Source organism: Bos javanicus, chromosome 15, assembly GCF_032452875.1.
Source record: "Bos javanicus breed banteng chromosome 15, ARS-OSU_banteng_1.0, whole genome shotgun sequence".
Taxonomy (NCBI): domain Eukaryota; kingdom Metazoa; phylum Chordata; class Mammalia; order Artiodactyla; family Bovidae; genus Bos; species Bos javanicus.
Window position 1 is genome coordinate 83,871,759 of NC_083882.1, and position 19,264 is coordinate 83,891,022.

The 19,264-nt window shown below is 41.5% G+C and overlaps 1 long non-coding RNA gene across 2 annotated transcripts in view; it reads left to right on the forward strand.

Annotated features, from left to right (window-relative positions):
* The first annotated feature begins 484 nt into the window (after positions 1-484).
* LOC133227176 (uncharacterized) overlaps positions 485-19,264 on the forward strand; it is a 35,549-nt gene continuing 16,769 nt past the window's right edge. Inside the window, exons 1-4 of one of the 2 annotated variants that reach the window (XR_009729744.1) lie at positions 485-971; positions 1,993-2,046; positions 7,803-7,946; positions 14,966-15,022. This is a non-coding gene — a long non-coding RNA (uncharacterized LOC133227176). The remainder of the gene's footprint in view (positions 972-1,992; positions 2,047-7,802; positions 7,947-14,965; positions 15,023-19,264) is intronic. The other variant, XR_009729745.1, reaches the window with a different exon arrangement.

Consider the following 19,264-nt stretch of genomic DNA (forward strand, 5'->3'; position numbering starts at 1 on the left):
GACCTGTTTACAGCATATTTTAAACTTGTATAACCCTATTTCAGTTCTCAGAGTAACTTAGTGTGAGCACGGGAGGTACACAGAAAATATATTATCTCATTGTACAGAAAAACAACCGAAGGAACAGGAAAAATAAATATTTTGCTGAAGCACCCATGCGTCTAATAAAACCTGGAACCCAGCTTTGCTGAGCAGTTCTCTTCCCGGTACAGCTTGTGAAGATTAAAAGCAGAAAGACTGTTGTCAATACAAACCTAGCAGAAGAGGGAGAGGAGACGTGTGTTTGATGGAGACGTCTCTGTGGAAGCAGCCAGGGAATAATCAGGCGTGGCCCGGACTGCGATGCTCACAAACGCAGAGCGTGATGCCGGCACAGGCAGCAAAGGCTTTGTCTCTGTTACCGCCTACGTGCGTGCGTAGTCACTTCAGTGGTGTCCGACTCTCTGCGACCCCATGGACCATGGCCCGCCAGGCTTCTCCGTCCATGGGATTCTCCAGGCAAGAGGTCTGGAGTGGGCTGCCATTCCCTTCTCCTCTGCCCCTCCATCTCATCCTCATCCTGTGCCGGGCACCTGCAGACTCTGCACCCTGGCGAGGCCGCACCGCGCACGCGTCTCCGTGGGCCCCTCGCGCAGCCGCCGGAAGCCGCCCTCTCGGCCACAACTGCTGCGTTGGAGCCGCGCGAGGGGGATGCGGGGCCGGCCGAGGAGGCAGGACCCGCTGGGCCAGTGCTGCCGCCCGGGCTCCTAGGTCCGGAACGAAGGGCTCCGCCTCCGAGATCGCCCCGCTGGCTCGCCCTGTGATGCAGTGAGCAGGAACCCACGGTTGGTGCAGACCATGCCCAGGGCGGGCATTCCCGACCCAAGGTCTTCTCGAGTGTCCGTTTCGTACCAGTCTTATTTGACCCCCTGCACAATCCTAGAGGGGTTTTGCTGCTGAGGAATCCCCCCGTGAAAGAAGAAAGGATATTGGTAAGGACAATTTGAACTCAACTTTGGCTCTTTCTGCTATACTTTTCTACCTCGTCTCGGTTTCAGGCTTCAGCAGGCCAGCTAAGAGAACTCAAACCTTAAGAGTTCATGTAAATGGAAGGAAAAGTTTATTAGTGAAGAATTTAAAGACAAAGTCTTATATTTCTGATAGGCTATAAAATAAAGAGGTTGAAGGGGGAGAAAAGGTGCCAGATGTTGGAGATTCGGGAGATTAGATTGTGAGAGTAGATTGCCATGTGAGAAAAATTAGAGAACAAGGTGATTTTTAAAAAAAGACAATTTGGTTGCAAGAAAAACAAATCTTACTAGCATTAGCAAAACGAAGGTACATGTGTTCGTTTATTGTATTGTATTGTATGAACAGATATGATTACATAACCTAAAGGCAAGAAGTGAACCAGGTGCCATGAGAAACTCAGCAAGACAAAAAATCCAACTTTTTTGACCTTGTAAATGTGGGGACATGGGTAATATCTAGAGAGACTGACGGGTTGGAGCAACCACCATAAACTGTTTTTTACAATCCTACTTGGGTTTCCCTGGTGGCTCACACTGTAAAGAATCTGCCAGCAACGCAGGAGACGTGGGTTCAATCCCTGGGTTGGCAAGATCCCCTGGAGAAGGGAATGGCAGCTCACTCCAGTATTCTTGCCTGGAGAATTCCGTGGACAGAGGAGCCTGGTGGGCCATAGTCCATAGGGTTGCAAAGAGTTGGACACAACTTAACAACTAACACACACACACTCAGTCCTATTGAAGGTTGTTAAATGAACAAAAGTATTTGAGAACTAATTATTGGATTTTTCAAGATGGTGATACTGGCGGTTTGATGAAAAACATCTCTCAGGAAATTATGAAACAGTGAAAAATGAGCAGCTGTAGGATTAAATTTCCCTCAATTTTAAGCATCTTACTCAAGGACATAATTAGTACTTATTTGTCTCTGTATTTTCCTATAGAAAAGAAGCATTTATCTTCTCATTTCTCTCTTGTATCCTAGTGAAAAATGCCAGGAAATCATTTGTGGATAAGACAGGAAGCAAGAATGTTGGGGGTAAGAACTAAAGGCTACTTAAGCAAATGACTAAAATGTTGCAATTTCTTTTTAAATTTTATTTATTTTTTAATTGAAGGATAATTGCTTTATAGAATTTGTTGTTTTCTGTCAAGCAGCAGCATGAATCTAAATATAAAAGGAGAGGACTCTAAGCACCTCCATTATGAACTCCCCAAGTGAAAGAGAGGTAATGAGAGTGTCCTGAAATGATTATGTGATAATATCAGCATTCTCCACATGCCACCAGAAAGTTTCAACTATATTAAAGTTAAATAAAGCAAAAATTATGAATCTATCAACTGTATTTAAATAACCCCAAACCACTGCAAGCTAGTCATACTCCCAAGAAAAATACTCTGAGTCTGGAACTAGGTATAAAAATCCCTTTTTGGCATCTATAAATTATTTTAAGCTGAGCTGGTGATGACAGTGGTCCCAAATGAAATGGTCAGATTGTGGAAACAGTATTCAGGAAAATCTGCAGACCGTCCAGCATTGTGGACAGTGATCATGACGGCACTATGTTCTCGAAATCATCCTACAGACATAGCACTGTTATCTCAATCAGCTCATCAAATCTAGCAGGTTACATCCTTTTTCATTAGCCACCCACATTTTTGGATTGTGGAACCAGACTAGGAATTAAACCAACAGGATTAAAGCTTGGTCCAGGAATGTTTCTGACACCTCAATTCTATTATTGCCTTCCCTTATTGAAGATCTACCTGACCTCAACAAGAATTGTACTAAGAGCCTTGCGTAAAGCAGACAATGAACCCAAGTTTCCACTCCTCAGTCCCAGTTTTATGATGTAAAGGTCTAGATCCCTAACCCCCTTTTCTGTGATCTGATATGGTTATTGAGAAGGAATAAAGTGTTTCTGAGAATACATCTGTTACTGGTCACGTTACTGTCCTGCTAATGAGAGCTACCATTACCTAAGAGTTTGGATCGCATTTAATTCTACTTTCCAGCTTCGGACAAGGTGGAGTAGATAGACTTTTCTCTATTCCTGCCGCTAGTTACGGCTAAAACTTGGGACAAAGAAGACTGAGAGATTCACAGGAGGCAGAAGAGCTAGGGACCTTGAAACCCAAAGAATGACATGGTGGTGAGTTTCCTGGGGCATTTTATTTGTTTGTTTTTCTTCAAATCTCCAGAACTGGGTGCTCAAAAAGCCTGTAACCCCAAAACACCATTAAGCACAGACCAAAAAACAAAACAAAAACAAAAACAAGGAGAGCCTATTTTCTCAGCCGGGTTGTTGTTCATTTGCTAAGATGTGTCTGCTGGAGAAGGCAATGGCGCCCACTCCAGTGTTCTTGCCTGGAGAGTCCCAGGGACGGGGGAGCCTGGTGGGCTGCCGTCTCTGGGGTCGCACAGAGTCGGCCACGACTGAAGCGACTCAGCAGCAGCAGCTGTGTATGACTGTTTGCAACCCCATGGACGGCAGCACGCCAGGCTCCACTGTCCTCCACTATCTCCCAGAGTTTGCTCAAATCCATGTCCATTGAGTCAGTGATGCCATCTAATCATCTCATCCTCTGCTACTCCCTTCTTTTGCTTCAGTCTTTCCCAGCATCAGGGTCTTTTCCATTTAGTCATCTCTTCACATCAGGTGGCCAGAGTATTGGACCTTCAACTTCAGCATCAGTCCTTCCAATGAATATTCAGGGGTGATTTCCTTTAAGATTGAATGGTTTGATCTCCTTGCAGTCCAAGGGACTTTCAAGAGTCTTCTCCAGCACAATAATTCAAAAGCGTCAATTCTTCAGTGCTCAGCCTTCTTTATGGTCCAACTCCCATCTGTACATGACTACTAGAAAAACCATAACTTTGACTGTATAGACCTTTATTTGCAAAGTGGCGTCCACGGTACAACTGAAAATCACTCATCCAAAAAATAACCAGGAAAATCTCAACCTGCATGAGAAGAGACAATGAATAGATGCCAATACCAGAATTACACTGTTAGAATTATCTGATAAGAGTTTTTAAGTAGCTGTTAGAAAAATGTAACAACAAGCAATTATGAACATACTTAAAAGCAAGTTTATAGATAAAAATTCAAAGAAAAGAAATAGAAGAAAGAAAACCAAATGGAAATTTTATAACTGAAAAATGCAATAACTGGAAAAAAACTCACTGGATGAGTTCAACGGGTGTATGGACAGGGCAGAGAAAAGAATCAATAAACTTTAAGTATAACAATAAAAATTATTCCGTGTGAGAGGAGATCCAGATGGCAGAGCAGAAGCACATTAGCTCTTGGCCCCCAACAGCCACATCAAAAACACATCTACATGTGGAGTACTTCTCACCAAAAGCAAACTGAAACTGGCAGAAAAACTCCTATTTAGCCAAGGCCATAGGGAGAAGCACACAGAGTCAGGTTTGAAGGGAGGAGAAGAGGGCAGGTCAGGATCCACGTCTCTAGGAGGCCGGCACCGAGAGAGAGGGGTCACACAGGCTCAGAGACCGTCTCTGGAAATGAGCAACTGAAACCACGAGTCGGGCACTCCAAACCGGGAGCCAGCCCAGGGAGGGCAAGTTCCCTTAGCACGTTTGAAAACCAGCTCCAGACTGGCAGTAGAGCCGAGAAAAACCTCCACTCTGCTCGTAAAGGGTGTTCACATGCTTACTTAATCACGGAACAGGGCAGACCAAGCATGCTGAAGCTGCCTGGGACCCTGACTGGCATCCCACAGCTGCCCCAGTGTACATGCGGATCTAAGCCAAGCACCCCACTCTGACCCCTCTTGCACTGCTCCGCGCTAAGGCAGAGGCCGCTGCTGCCAAGGAGAGAGTGCAGTTGTGGGGGGATCATACCCTGGGATGAGGTAGGACGTACTCCAGGGAGGCAAGGATGGTTCAATATCTGCAAATCAACCAATACGATACACTGCAATTTTAAAAAGGATAAAAATCACATGATATTTCAATATACATAGAAGAAGCATTTAACAACATTTAACACCAGTTCATGATAAAAATTTATCAAAATGGGTATAAAGGGAACATAACTGAACATAATGGCCATTTTTGACAAAGCCACAGCTAACATCATATGTGATGGTGAAAAGCTAAAAGCTTATCATCTAAAATCAGGAATAAGACAAGGATATCCATTTTTACCACTTCTATTTAACATGGTATTGGAGATCCTAGCCACAGAAATCAGTCAAGAAAAAGAAAGAAAATGCACCCAAGTTGGAAAGGAAGAAGTAAAACTCACTATTTGCAGATGGCATGATGCTATACAGAGAAAACCCTAAATCTGCACCCAAAAACTATTAAAAATACTAAATGATTTCAGTAAAGTTGCAGGATACAAGATTAATATACATAAATCTAATTCTTTTTTGTGCATTAATAATGAACAATCAAAAAAAGAAAGGAAGAAAATTACATCAAAAAGAATATCTAGGAATAAACTTAACCAAGAAGGTGAAAGACCTATACTCTGAAAATTATGTTGATAAATGTTGATAAAAGAAATTGAAAATGATACAGAGAAATAGAAAGTTATAAAATGCTCTTGAATTTGTAATTTTAAAACTCTTAAAAAAGAAATTGCCAGGCCTGGATATTTCACCAAAGAATTCTGCCAAATATTTTAAGAATGCTTAACACCAGTTCTTCATAATCGTTTTCAGAAAACAGAAGAGGAGGGAATGCTTCTTGGTTCTTCATAATCTTTTTCAGAAAACAGAAGAGGAGGGAGCACTTCTTGAATTACTTGAAGAGGCCAGTATGACTCTGATGTGACAACCAAAGACAGTACAGAAGAAGAAGACAATGGTTTTATCTGTAGGAGCCCCCAGTGTGGAGATTATCGAAATGGAAATCACCTCAGTAGGTGAATAACTGAATAAACTATAGTCATCCATATCATGGAGGAAAGAAAATGCATTGAGACCCACAACAACTTAGATGGATTGCAAGGGCGTTGAGCTGAATGGAAAAAGTCAGTCTTGAAAGATACATGCTGAATTATTCAATTTATGTAACATTCTCAGAATGAGACAAGTGTAGAGATGGAAAACGTACTAGTGACTTCCAGACGTTAAGGAAGTTGGAAGGAGAGTGATTATAGGGGTGTGGGATAAAGGATACCTTTGTAGTAATTTAAAAGTTCTGTTTCGTGATTATGGTGGTGGGAGACAGAAAAGCATACGTGACACCTTGGCGCAGCACATAAGCACACACCGAGCCAAGCCGTCTCCGCATTCTGGTCTGTAAGGCAGTGACGCAACCATCGGGAGCCTCCAGGTTCAGCACACACAGGACCTCTGTACTTTTTTGCAATCTATAATTAGTTGGAAATGAAAGTTTTTGTTTTTTTTTAATCCTTCGATCTTCTAAACTCAGACTTTAGAAAACAGTGTATTCCAGCTTCAGCAAGGAGCTAAAACTCTTGGCCACTGCAGTAGTGGGAAAAGTCCTGTCGAATGCAGTGTCCCCTTGCCTCTTCTGCTGCAGCCTGCCGGAAGTGCCGCTAAATGCATAGCTTCGTGTCGGGGAGCTGTCAGAGTACTACTCTCCAGGTGAGGGGAGTATCGCACCAACTAGCCGCTTCTTAGGTCTGCTCATCATCACATGACCAGAACAGACGCCTACTGCAGACTTCAAGCTGAAGTTATCCTGCTTAAGAGGATATGTTTTTTGAGGAAAAGGACATTGGTTTACCCGGACATTCTGGAAACATGAGTTGCACAGACTCCTGGCGATCTAGCGTTTAAGCCTCTGTGCTCCTCCACTGCAGGAGGCGCAGGTCTGTCCCTGGTTGCAGAACTGAGATTCTTCATGCCACTCAGGTGTGGCCAAAAAAAGAGAAAGAAATTAAATTATTTAAAAAAATATGAGATATAGTAAGGCAAGAGATTTTAGGTTCTGAATGCCAGTATAACTCCTTTAGTTTTGTTTTTTTTTTTCAAGCTAAATTCCTATGTTTGGTGGATGAACAGGAGCAGGGAGGGGTGGCTTATTCAGCTGTGGTAGAAGCAGCACAGCTGAGAAACATCTGTCTGAAAACCAACTGAAAGGTCCTCCAGCGAGATGTTAGGGGGCTCTACATAGCAAGCTTAGATTTTCCCTTCTCCTGTGGCTCTGAAGCTGTCATACTTAGCCTGACTTCAATGGGCAGAAATCATCCACAATCCCCACACCAGGTAGCAGGCCCCTGGAAGAGCTGTAGAAAACCAGGTAACTCAAGGGTTTGCTCTTTCTTTAGCTCTTCTTTATACAGGACCCAGGACTCTGACAACCACCATCAAAAGCAGGCATAATGGGTGGGCAAAACAGAAGGAATCAAAGTCCAAGTCCCAATTTTGGGACCATGAGCGAAAGGCAGGTAAGGTCAGCAATGCCAGGTCAAGTCGCTTTAGTCGTGTCCCACTCTGGTCTGTAAAACCGACGAGCTGCCTCTGCGGGTGAGGATCGCTGACCACATTCAGGGACTGAGGAGTGTTGAGATCAGCACGTTCAGGGCTCCAGGGCTCGTGCCCTACAGCCTCTCGAATGCAGCAGATAAACGAGCTCTTAGTACAATTTTATTGGACATGCATATAGTAACTGTATCTGCAAACTGCTCTGAAATATTAACAAACCCTCCTCATCTGAGTTAAACGTTGAAAATTCTAAAATTATGTTAGGTTGTCACTCTCCCTCTCCACCTGGGCGTTTTCTTGATGTGTGTTCCTTTGAAAGGTTGGACTGGAATAGAAGTAAGTAATGGTGTTCTTCTCCCTCAGGCCTTGCAGATAATGACTGGTCTGTTTGTTCACACCCTGGGAGTGCTCTGGACATATCTGTTAGTCTCACAAATTCTAGCATTTCAAAAAGTATATCTTCCTGTTGCAGTACTGTCAGGATTCCCGTTTTGGGCAGCAGCTTTTGTGAGTAAATAATCTACTCCTTTATCGTTCTTTATTAATGTATTCGTTTGATGATTGTTTCTGAGCTGTGTCGCATATCAGAGACAGTGAGCTACACTAAAAATGCACAATCTGTTTTCAAGGGATTTATTCTTATATCTAGTGGGAAAGCATATATCAATATGGAAAAAAAAACTTAGATCATACCAGTAAAATTCTTCTATAATGAGAGTCTGTTTTGTTAAAGATCCGCTTTTTACATGCTCTTGGATGGGGGAAATAGTGGCAAGCTGAACAAGGGACATTTTGGGAAACAGGAAATGGTAGTGGTTGTTCCACTGCTCAGAGGGCGTTTATTTTTTCCAGTGGGGCCAGCAAGGTGAGAGAACATTATTGCCATGGAAATAGTGGAATATATAGAATTTGTACTGGGAAATGAAAATGCAATCTTTTGTTTTACTGTCCAAGAAGCCTTTGGTAGACTTGAACAGAAGTTTCTAAAGTAAATTTTATTATGTCTGATAGTATGGTGAGTGATATGCTATTATCCCCACAAAATGCTGAGTGATAATAATAATGCATTTGAAATGTGGTCATTCAACTGATACATACTAATACTATGTATCATGCATCTGTTCTAGGTGTATGAAATACATCAGTAAACAAAGCAAAGATCCCAGCCCTTTCAGAGCTTTATTCTAGCCAGGAGTCGAACGTTAGAAGATAATGAAGCTATAGAAGGAAAGAAAGAAAATGTTGGGTAGGGTGAAACAAACGTTTATCAGGTCTTATGGAAAAACCCAAATGAACTTTTTGGCCAACCCACTATAATAATCAATTATCAGCAATAACTTTTTCAATGAGGCCTACCTGAACCATTCGGTTTAAAACAATAACCCATTTCCCTTTGGTACCGGAAATTCCATTTTGTCTCACCCTACCCAGCTTCTTTCTTTCTTTCTTTTTAGTTCTATAGCTTTACTCACTTCACTTTTCACTTTCACACCCAAGTCAGATAAAAAAAATTCCAGCACTTTAGAAATTCCTCTCATGTCCCTTCCGATCAATAACCTCTCCCTCCTATCTTAACCATTAACCTGACTTCTAATATACATCACTCTTATGCGCTTTTAAACTTTATGTAAGTAGAATCAGACAGTATGTATTATTTTGTATTTGGCTGCTTTGCTTAACTTATGATTGTGAGATCCAGCCTTGTTATTGATGTGGCTGTGATATAGTTGCAGTTCACTCATTATGATTGCTGATTAATATTTCATTGCATTCATCTACTGTGGCTTATATAATCTAATGAATGGACATTTGGGTCGCTTCCAGTTTGAAGTATTACAGAACTCCCAGTGCGGGCTGTTAGTGACTTCCTTGCACACGCCTCTAGCTGCACGTGTGCAGGCATCACTTTTAGGTATATACACAAAAGCAGAATTGCAGCGTCTTAGGTCTACACACACACTCAACGTTGGTATTTAATGCTGAACTTTTCCCAGGTAGTTTTACCAATTTACATCCTCTTCAGCAGGCAGTAAATTACTGTCATTCTGTATCCTCCGCGGGCTTCCTCAAAGAGTCTCAGGGCTTCCCGCCGTGACTCCGTGGTAGAGAATCTCCCCTGGAGGAGGAAACGGCAACCCACTCCAGGATCCTTGCCTGGAAATTTCCGTGGACAGAGGCACCTGGCAGGCCGCAGTCCACAGGGTCGCACTGAGGGGACGCGACTGAGCTGCTGAGCACACAAGCGCACGCGGCCTCAGCGGTGCTTTGTATTTCAGTTTTCCTCACTTTATCCTTTCTGGTTAGTGCTTTTAAACTTGTAGTTTTAGCTTGCATTGCTAAGTAATGAGGTAGAGAAGTGTTTTATTGTCTATTTTGACATCCCCTTTTAAAAGTACCTATACAAGTTTCTTCACATTTTTTAATTGGGTTTTCTCTCTGTCTTGTACTTATTTGCTGTAATTCTTTATATATTCTGGACACAAACTCTTTATCAGTTTATGTATTCTAATCGTCATTTCCACTCTGTGGCTTAAGGATGTCTTTCAATTAAGTAATTTATTAATTTCAGTGTTACCCACTATGATAATTTTCCCTCTGTAGGTGGTGCTTTTTATACCTAATTTAATCAATTTTTTCTGCTTTTAGATTCGGAAGTTACTTTTATCTAAACTGTTTTACCTTTTTACATTTGGATTTCCAGTTTACCTTGAATTTATTTTTGTTTATGATATACATTAGGGATCAAATTTTATTTTTAGAGAATACAGATTTTCAAAAGTTTCACTTATTGGGAAGAAGATTCTTTTGCTTCTGTAAATCAAATGTCCACATAGGGCTGAATCCATTTCTGAACCTATTTTTCTCTAATTATGATGATATCACAGTGTCTTCACTACACTGTCTTTAAGTAAGTTTTAATATCAGTATAGGTCATCTTGTTCTTCTTCAGGATTATCTTGGCTATCCTTGTATCACCTGACCATATAAATTTTGGAATCAGGTTGTAATCTACACACACACCAAATGAACCTGAAGGGATCTTGATTGGTGTTTCACAGGATGCTGTGTGTCACGGTCTTTATCATCTGGGAGCTAGCTGAAGATGAACTCTGAATCAGAAGACATGCCATCTATTCAAAGTGCTTTCACTTGATTGTTTACTTCATTTTTAAAATGAATTACATTGTTTAAATTATATTTTCATTCATTCAGTAAAGAAACATACTGGACAGCCACGATTTGTAAGAACTGTTCTAGGGACTTGAATAAAACAATGAACAAGACACACACCTAAGTTGAAGTAAGATTAAAAAGTACCTCTAATTTCATAGATGAAAAGCGAAAGTGAAAGTTGCTCAGTTGTGTCCGACTCTTTGAGACCCCATGGGCAATATACAGCCCATGGAATTCTCCAGGCCAGAATACTGGAATGGGTAGCCTTTCCCTTCTCCAGGAGATCTTCCCAACCCAGGGATTGAACCCAGATCTCCTGCATTGCAGGGGGATTTTTTACCAGCTGAGCCACAGGGGAAGCCCAAGAATACTGGAGTGGGTAGCCTATCCCTTCTCCAGGGGATCTTCCCAACCCAGGAATCAAACCAGGGTCTCCTGCATTGCAGGCGGATTCTTTACCAACTGAGCTATCAAGGATACCATCCTAATGGCAGAAAGTGAAGAGGAAGTAAAAAGCCTCTTGAGGATGACGAAAGAGGAGAGTGAAAAAGCTGGCTGGAAACTCAACACTCAAAATACTAAGATCATGGCATCTAGTCCCATCACTTCATGGCAAATAGATGGGGAAAAAGTGGAAACAGTGGCAGATTTTATTTTCTTGGGCTCCAAAATCACTGCGGATGATGACTGCAGCCATGAAATTAAAAGATGCTTGCTCCTTGAAAAGAAAGCTATGACAAACCTAGACAGCATACAAAAAGCACAGATATCACTTTGCTGACAAAGGTCCATATACTCAAAGCTATGGTTTTTCCAGTGGTTATGTATGGATGTGAGAGTTGGACCATAAAGAAGGCAGAGTGCCAAAGAATTGATGCTTTTGAACTGTGGTCCTGGAGAAGACTCTTGAGAGTTCCTTGGACTACAAGGAGATTAAACCACTCAATCCTAAAGGAAATCAACTCTGAATATTCACTGGAAGGACTGATGCTGAGGCTAAAGCTCCAATACTTTGGCCACCTGATGTGAAGAGATGACTCATTGGGAAATACCCTGATGCTGGGAAAGATTGAAGGCGGGAGGAGAAGAGGATGACAGAGGATGAGATGGTTGGATGGTATCACTGACTTGATGGACATGAGCTTGAGCAAACTCTGGGAGATGGTGAAAGACAGAGGAGCCTGGTGTGCTGTATTTCATGGGGTCACAAAGAGTTGGTCATGACTTGGCAAAAAACCAACAACAACACTTTCATAGATCTCACTCTCTCAGTTGAGGAGACAAAAGTTAACAAGAAAGCAATTAGTTTAAAATCTCTAAATGTTAGCGTTAGAAAGAAAATAAACAGCATACTTCTGCAAGATAACAGTTGATCCTAGAGCAGTCTGATAGGAGTGATGATCCCCTTTATGTTCCAGGCGTGCTGGTCTTTGTTCTCTTCCTTAAACCAGTAAAGATTTCTCCTCTGTAAGTGTTTGTATTCCTCTCTGGAAATCCCCTCTAGTCTTCAGGACTTCAGGTCACTGTCATCTCAGCGCTGGCGTCTCTCTTTCGAGACCTTCTTCAGCCCGTGTGTTTAAGGTGTCCCCCAGCTATTCTACATGTCACCATGTCACTAGTCCTTACCTGACAGATGTACTAACAGAGGAGACAGAAATCCATAAGTCAGTTATGTCCCTTAAGATCAAGGTTTTCCTGTTGCCATACCGCATCCCATTAACTGGTCTCCATGCCATAAGCCCTCCTTCAGAGCCCCACTAAACTGGGAATCAACACCTTTGAAGCAGTTGATTATCTACCTATAAATCAGTTGGCATTCACTATTGCTCATATACCCTTTCGATGTCTTAATTTCTCATCAATCAGAAATAGAGCTACAAGAGAGAATGTGCATACGTGCTTCAGTCCTTCAGAAGCAGCCTCGGCAACATGTGATAAATAGCTACAATAATTTCCTTTATGAGTCTGATTTTGCCAGAGATTTAAAAAGAAAACACTGCTCTAGTGGTTGTTTTCTTTTTTGATGACTTTGTTGATTTTCTGGGAGACACTTTGGAATGAGCACCTCAAATGGAGGAAGCCCAGGATGCTGAGAACAGAGTGTTCTCTTGCTGTATGTAGAATGGCTAAGATGAGTAGCTGGAAGACAAAGGTAGCACCCATTTCAAAATACTAGAAAGAATCCTGAGGAAGGTATGTGGATTTAGAAATGTAACAGAAATAAAAATTAATACTATCTACCATTGGTCCGAATGTGGGGGCTTATGATAAGGTACTTATTTAAGTGCAGGGTTTTGTAAAGAAAAACAGGCTACCATAATATTTATGGGAATATAGAAACTAGAATAAGAATTGGAACCTTTGTAAATGTAGGAAGAGATGTGGAAAGAAAGGTTAGAGGATCATAAAAAAAAGATCACTAACTGCTCCTGCCTAGGGCATCAGCTCCTCTGGTGGCTCAGACAGTAAAGAATCTTCCTGCAATGTAGAAGACCTGGGTTTGATCCCTAGTTGAGAAGATCCCCTGGAGAAGGAAATGGCAACCCACTCCAGTATTCTTGCCTGGAGAATTCCATGCACAGAGGAGCCTGGTGGGCCACAGTCCATGGGGTCACAGAGTCAGACACGACTGAGCAACTGGCACTCACTTTCACAAGGCGCCAGCATGAATGGACAAGTTGAAAGTGAAAGTCGCTCAGGTGTGTCCGACACTTTGCGACCCCTTGGACTGTATAGTCCATGGAACTCTCCAGGTCAGAATACTGGAGTGGGTAGCCATTCCCTTCTCCACGGGATCTTCCCAGCTCAGGAACTGAACCCAGATCTCCCACATTGCAGGTGGATTCTCTACCATCTGAGCCACCAGGGAAGCCTAAGAATACTGAAGTGGGTAGCCTATCCCTTCTCCAGCAGATCTTCCCCACCCAGGAATTGAGCCAGGGTCTCTTGCATTGCAGGCAGATTGTATGTAATTAAATCTTGAAGCTCTGTAATTAAACCTTGAACCAGAATGGGGTTGCAAAGGGAAGATCATGGATCCATCTAGAAATTGCTTTCTCTGAAAGATAACATGAAAATATAACAGAGGAGAGGGAGAGAAAAAGAGGCCATGGCTTCCATGTCTGATCACTATGATCTTCTGAAACTTACAGTTTCTGCTTCCCTTCTATACCCTCCAAATATTTCTTGAGATTTTCTCTTACGCTATTGTAACTGGAAATAACAGAAATTAATTCTGGAAAATGTAGTTCTGAGTCATAGGTGGACACTGTAGGACCAAGTTGACTACAAATAATTCAGCATATTACTTCATATATAACTGCTACAATAACCGCTTAGTAACACGACTTAGAAAACACTATTCTCACTTTACCAATGAAAAAGGAAAGACTTAATGACAAGCCACATAACTTCTCTTGAGTGTCATAGAAAGCACAGTTCCAAGAACTCAAACGCATACCCTTCTGACCCCAGAATGCTCTTGGTACTGACATGTTGGGCTTCCCAGGTGGCTCACTGGTAGAGAATCCATCTGCCAACGCAGGAGACATGGGCAGTGTGGATTGGATCCCGGGGGCAGGAAGATCCCATGGAGTAGGAGCTGGCAACCCCCTCCAGTGTTATTGCTGGAGAATTCCGTGGACGGAGGAGCCAGGCAGACTAGAGTGCGTGGTCAGACCCGACTGCGTCAGACTGAGTGCACGCGTGTGCAGTGAGTGCAAGCGTGTGCAGTGAGTGCACGCGTGCACTGGCATGTTAGTGGTGCCATTTGGGGGGAGGAATATTCCTTTTCCTTCACTACTAACTGAATAGTTATTCTTTAAATGCTGTTGAAAGTTTCCATGCATACATTAAAGTTGCACGAGTGGAAAAAATACATTTCTGATGCACCATAACTGCCATCTTTCTAACAAGTTTTAGGATCGATGGAAAGTCACAGAACAAGCTACTCATTGAAGACATTATGGAATTCTTGCATTTGAATATATATAGTGAATCAAATACTTCGTAAATGTGATGTTTTCTATTAATAAAATATTTCAGCATTATATTTAAAGTACTTGCGTGTGATATCACCAAGGTTAGCATGTTTAGCAGTAAGTTCATCAACTAGATGCATTTTCTTGTAATTCATGGGCTCAATAAATTGTGATTGAAAAAAACTAACTAAATTTGACAGTCTTTTTGCCACATAAATTCACCTTAAGGGGTCCATGATGTTCTCAATGGTCCCACAAAAGGCTGAATATGATACTCTTCATGTTATGGCATTCCAGAATTCTCTTGCTTTTTAAGTTTATTACATGGAGATGTAATGACAGGGTATTAATAAATGTGATTTTTGTTTCCAGTTTTTGCTGTCAGGAATCTTTACAGTACTGTTTGAGAGGAGGCGTTCAAGGTCTTTGGTAAGTCAGAATGTTGGTAGCAACTCTAAAAATGATTTTACTTGACAAAATGAGAGTCCATAAGGAAGTAGCATTGACTCGGAATCACTAGAAACCTACCCAAATTTTTGGAGGATAGATTGTTAAGATATAAGAACTTTAATTTTCTACTGAATCTTTATCAAAAGGAAAAAGATATACTCCAATTACTGAAATCTTTGTTACATTTCATTAGCCATAAAAATAATTCAAGATGTATGAAGTTAATCATGGAATTAAATTTCTATTATGATAAATCATTTAATGTAAATTAAAACATTGATTATCACACTTGAACTTGGATTTCTTGAAATGATCCAGTGTCTGTTATTACCTGTTTCTTTCTTCTTTTTCATATTTCTAGGAAGGTTTGATTGTATGATGGGAAATATGTTCGAGATATTGTAAAGAGTCTGGAATGTGTTGATTTCCTATAGTGTTTAGTTTTATGTCCATGGATAGTAAAATGGAAAGATAAGAAATTGGAGTAACTATAAATATTGGTGCTGGCAGGTTGATTTCTGGGATGGTAGCACAAGCAACTTTACGATGTCATTCTTCCATTCTGCCCTCCCCCCACCTCCCCCCACCCCCAGTCATGGGCTGTGGTCTGAACCACGGCTCAGCTTTCACTCTCCCACCTGGAACCACATGCCTCCAAGTTAAGGTCCTTGAGTCTCCCCCAAAACAAGGAAAATGTCAGCAAAAAAAAGAAAGACCCTGAAATTAATAGTTTCAAAGTGCATGCATGTGCCTGCAAAGTCACTTCAGTTGTGTCCGACTCTTTGTGACCCTATGGACTGAGCCTACCTAGCTCCTCTGTCCATGGGATTCTCCAGGCAAGAGTCCTGGAGTGGGTTGCCACGCCCTCCTCCAGGGACTCTTCCCAATCCAGGGATCAAACCAGGGTCTCTTATATCTCCTGCATTGGCAGGCGGGTTCTTTACCACTAGCGCCACCTGGGGTGGGCATTCAGTTCAGTTCAGTTCAGTTCAGTCGCTCAGTCGTGTCCAACTCTTTGTGACCCATGAATCGCAGCACGCCAGGCCTCCCTGTCCATCACCAACTCCCGGAGTTCACTCAGACTCACGTCCATCGAGTCAGTGATACCATTCAGCCATCTCATCCTCTGTCGTCCCCTTCTCCTCCTGTCCCCAATCCCTCCCAGCATCAGAGTCTTTTCCAATGAGTCAACTCTTCGCATGAGGTAGCCAAAGTACTGGAGTTTCAGCTTTAGCATCATTCCTTCCAAAGAAATCCCAGGGCTGATCTCCTTCAGAATGGACTGGTTGGATCTCCTTGCAGTCCAAGGGACTTTCAAGAGTCTTCTCCAACGCCACAGTTCAAAAGCATCAATTCTTTGGCACTCAGCCTTCTTCACAGTCCAACTCTCACATCCATACATGACCACTGGAAAAACCATAGCCTTGACTAGACGAACCTTTGTTGGCAAAGTAATGTCTCTGCTTTTGAATATGCCATCTAGGTTGGTCATAACTTTCCTTCTAAGGAGTAAGCGTCTTTTAATTTCATGGCTGCAGTCACTATCTGCAGTGATTTTGGAGCCCAGAAAAATAAAGTCTGACACTGTTTCCACTGTTTCCCCATCTATTTCCCATGAAGTGATGGGATGGACATCATGCCATGGACATTAACTAAAATGCAGTGGACATTAACCAAACTCAAAAACTGAAAATTGTCTATCCAGGTGACACTACTGAGTGTCAAGAAACAGAGATCTGTGATGTTTTAACCTGGAGATATTCCCAGTTCCACCTCAATCCCCAGCTCATTGGCACAGTAGCCAGGAAAAGCCTAGTCTTGCAGTCAGCTGAGAGGACTGACATCCTCTGATGCTCTCTTAAAATCATTGTTCTCTGGGCACAGTCGATATTTTCTTAACTTACAGCAATCTGAAAATCTCTGTCCCCAGGCTGTTGCGGCTATTTGTGTAGATACAAAGTGAAAACAAAGTCCTATCACAAGGAAAGTACTGAAATAATATCAGTGTACTGACTACAGCGCAGCTGCATAAAGCTGTGAGTTCAGTTGCAATGAACCAAAGCTTGGTCAGAAATTTAAAAGAAAATCTTTGATAACTAGAAAACCACAGGGAGCTTTTTTTTTTCATTTTTAAAGTTTTAATTTAAACTTTTTCTTCCAGTTTTATTGAAGTATAATTGACATATACGTAAATACATATAATTAACACTGGTCTATGCCATATATGAAAGTCGTTAAGAGAATAAATCCTGAGAGTTCTCATCACAAGGAAAAGTATTTTTTTTCTATTTCCTTAACTTTCTATGTATGTGAGACAATGGGTGTTTATTAAACTCATTGCAATAATAATTTCATGATGTATGTAAGTCTAATCATTATGCTATACACCTTAAACTATTCACAGGGAGCTTTGAGAAGCCTCAGCATATTCTTAGAGATCAAAAATACTGTGTACATGTGGAAGACTATCCACGTCTAAGAGGAAAGACTTGGGGAAGGAGAAACACCCATCCTGGCTGGCTCTGAAACCCTGGGCAAGCAAAAAGTGGAAGCTAAGACTGTGTTCTAAACTTACCGAAATTCTAAAGTGTGTGTTTTCACACAGGTTCCCCTTGGTAAAGGCATTAAATTCTACTGGCCCAGCGGTAACCCCTGGGAAGCCGCTTGTTCTGTCTCGTTTTGCAGTATAGTTGATTTACAATGTCGTGTTCATTTCAGGTGTACGGCAAAGTGAATCGATTATACATATACATAAAGAAGGAGTTTTTAAAGGAACTTCTTCCAAAAATAGAGAATTCAGAGACCCCAGATCAAAACTGTAGGAAATGAATTTAGGAAAGTCACTAAACAAATAAGCAAGAACAAGAAAACAACAACCAAAAATACAGCAAAAATCATGAATTCTGGATGGGAAAGGAGGAATCTAATGGAAAATTTGTTACAACATATGATGTTAAATGTCCATTTAAAATAGAAAGCATGCAAAGACTCTGAAATATATTTCACATATTCGAGGGGGAAAAAGCAACCAACAGACAGTGTCCCTGATGAGGCACGGACTTTGGACCTTATAGTCCATGACAGTAAATCGTCTGTTAAAAACATGTTCAAAGAACTAAAGGAAATGATGTTTAAAGAAGTAAAAGGATAAAAGTGATGTCTCACCAAACAGATACCAATAATGAGACAGAAACTGTTAAAAAAAAAAAAAAACAACAACAGATACTCTAATTAAAAAGGGCAAGCACTAAATACGAAGAATTCACTAAAGGAAATAAAGAACAGACTAGAGTTGGCAGAAAAAAGAATCAGAAAGCATGAAGATAGGTCAGTAGAGATTATTTAATAAGAGGGGCATAAGATGGAAAAATGAAGAAAAATGAACACGGACTCAAAACCACCAGCCACTATCAGCCACGTGTGTGCTCAGCTGCTCTGTCATGTCCAGCTCTCTGTGACCTCATGGACTGTACCCACCAGCTCCTCTGTCCATAGAATTCTCCTGGCAAGAATACTGAGGTGGGTTGCCATTTCCTACTCCAAGGGATCTTCCCGACCCAGGAATCAAACCCGCATCTCCTGCATTGGCAAGTGAATGCTTTACCACTGAGACACCCGGGAAGCTCAGTATCAAGCATACGAATGTATGTGTATAATAGAGATCCCCCAAACAGAAGAGAAAGTAAAAGGGACAGAAAGCATATCTGAAGAAATACTGGCAGAAAATTTTCCAACTTGATGAAAAAATAATAATCTAAATGTTAAAGATGATCAATAGATTCCAAGTGGAATAAGCTTGAAAAAATCCACATATAGTCTTACCAAAATTGAAATGATTGAAAGTCAAGAATAGAGAAAAATCTCAAAAGCAGCAAATGAAAAAATGATTTATAGTGTACAAGAGACCCTAGATAATATTATAGCTGGCTTTATCAGAAGTCACAGAACACTGAGGCAGTAGGATGACATTTTCAATGCTTGGGGGAGTGGGGGGACTGTCAGAAAATCTTTATCCAGGCAAACTGTCCTTCAAAACTAAAGGAGAGAGTAGCTTTCTACCACCACCTCTTCTCCCTTCATCTCTTCCTTTCTCAGTCTTTTCACTGACATTCAGGGGGATGCTCACCATAATTTGGTGGGGGGGCGGTTAACATGAGTTTGCAGCAAAGAAAGGAGACCTTGAAGATTCCTGAGCTCTTGCAGGATGACGGCGCTTCTGAG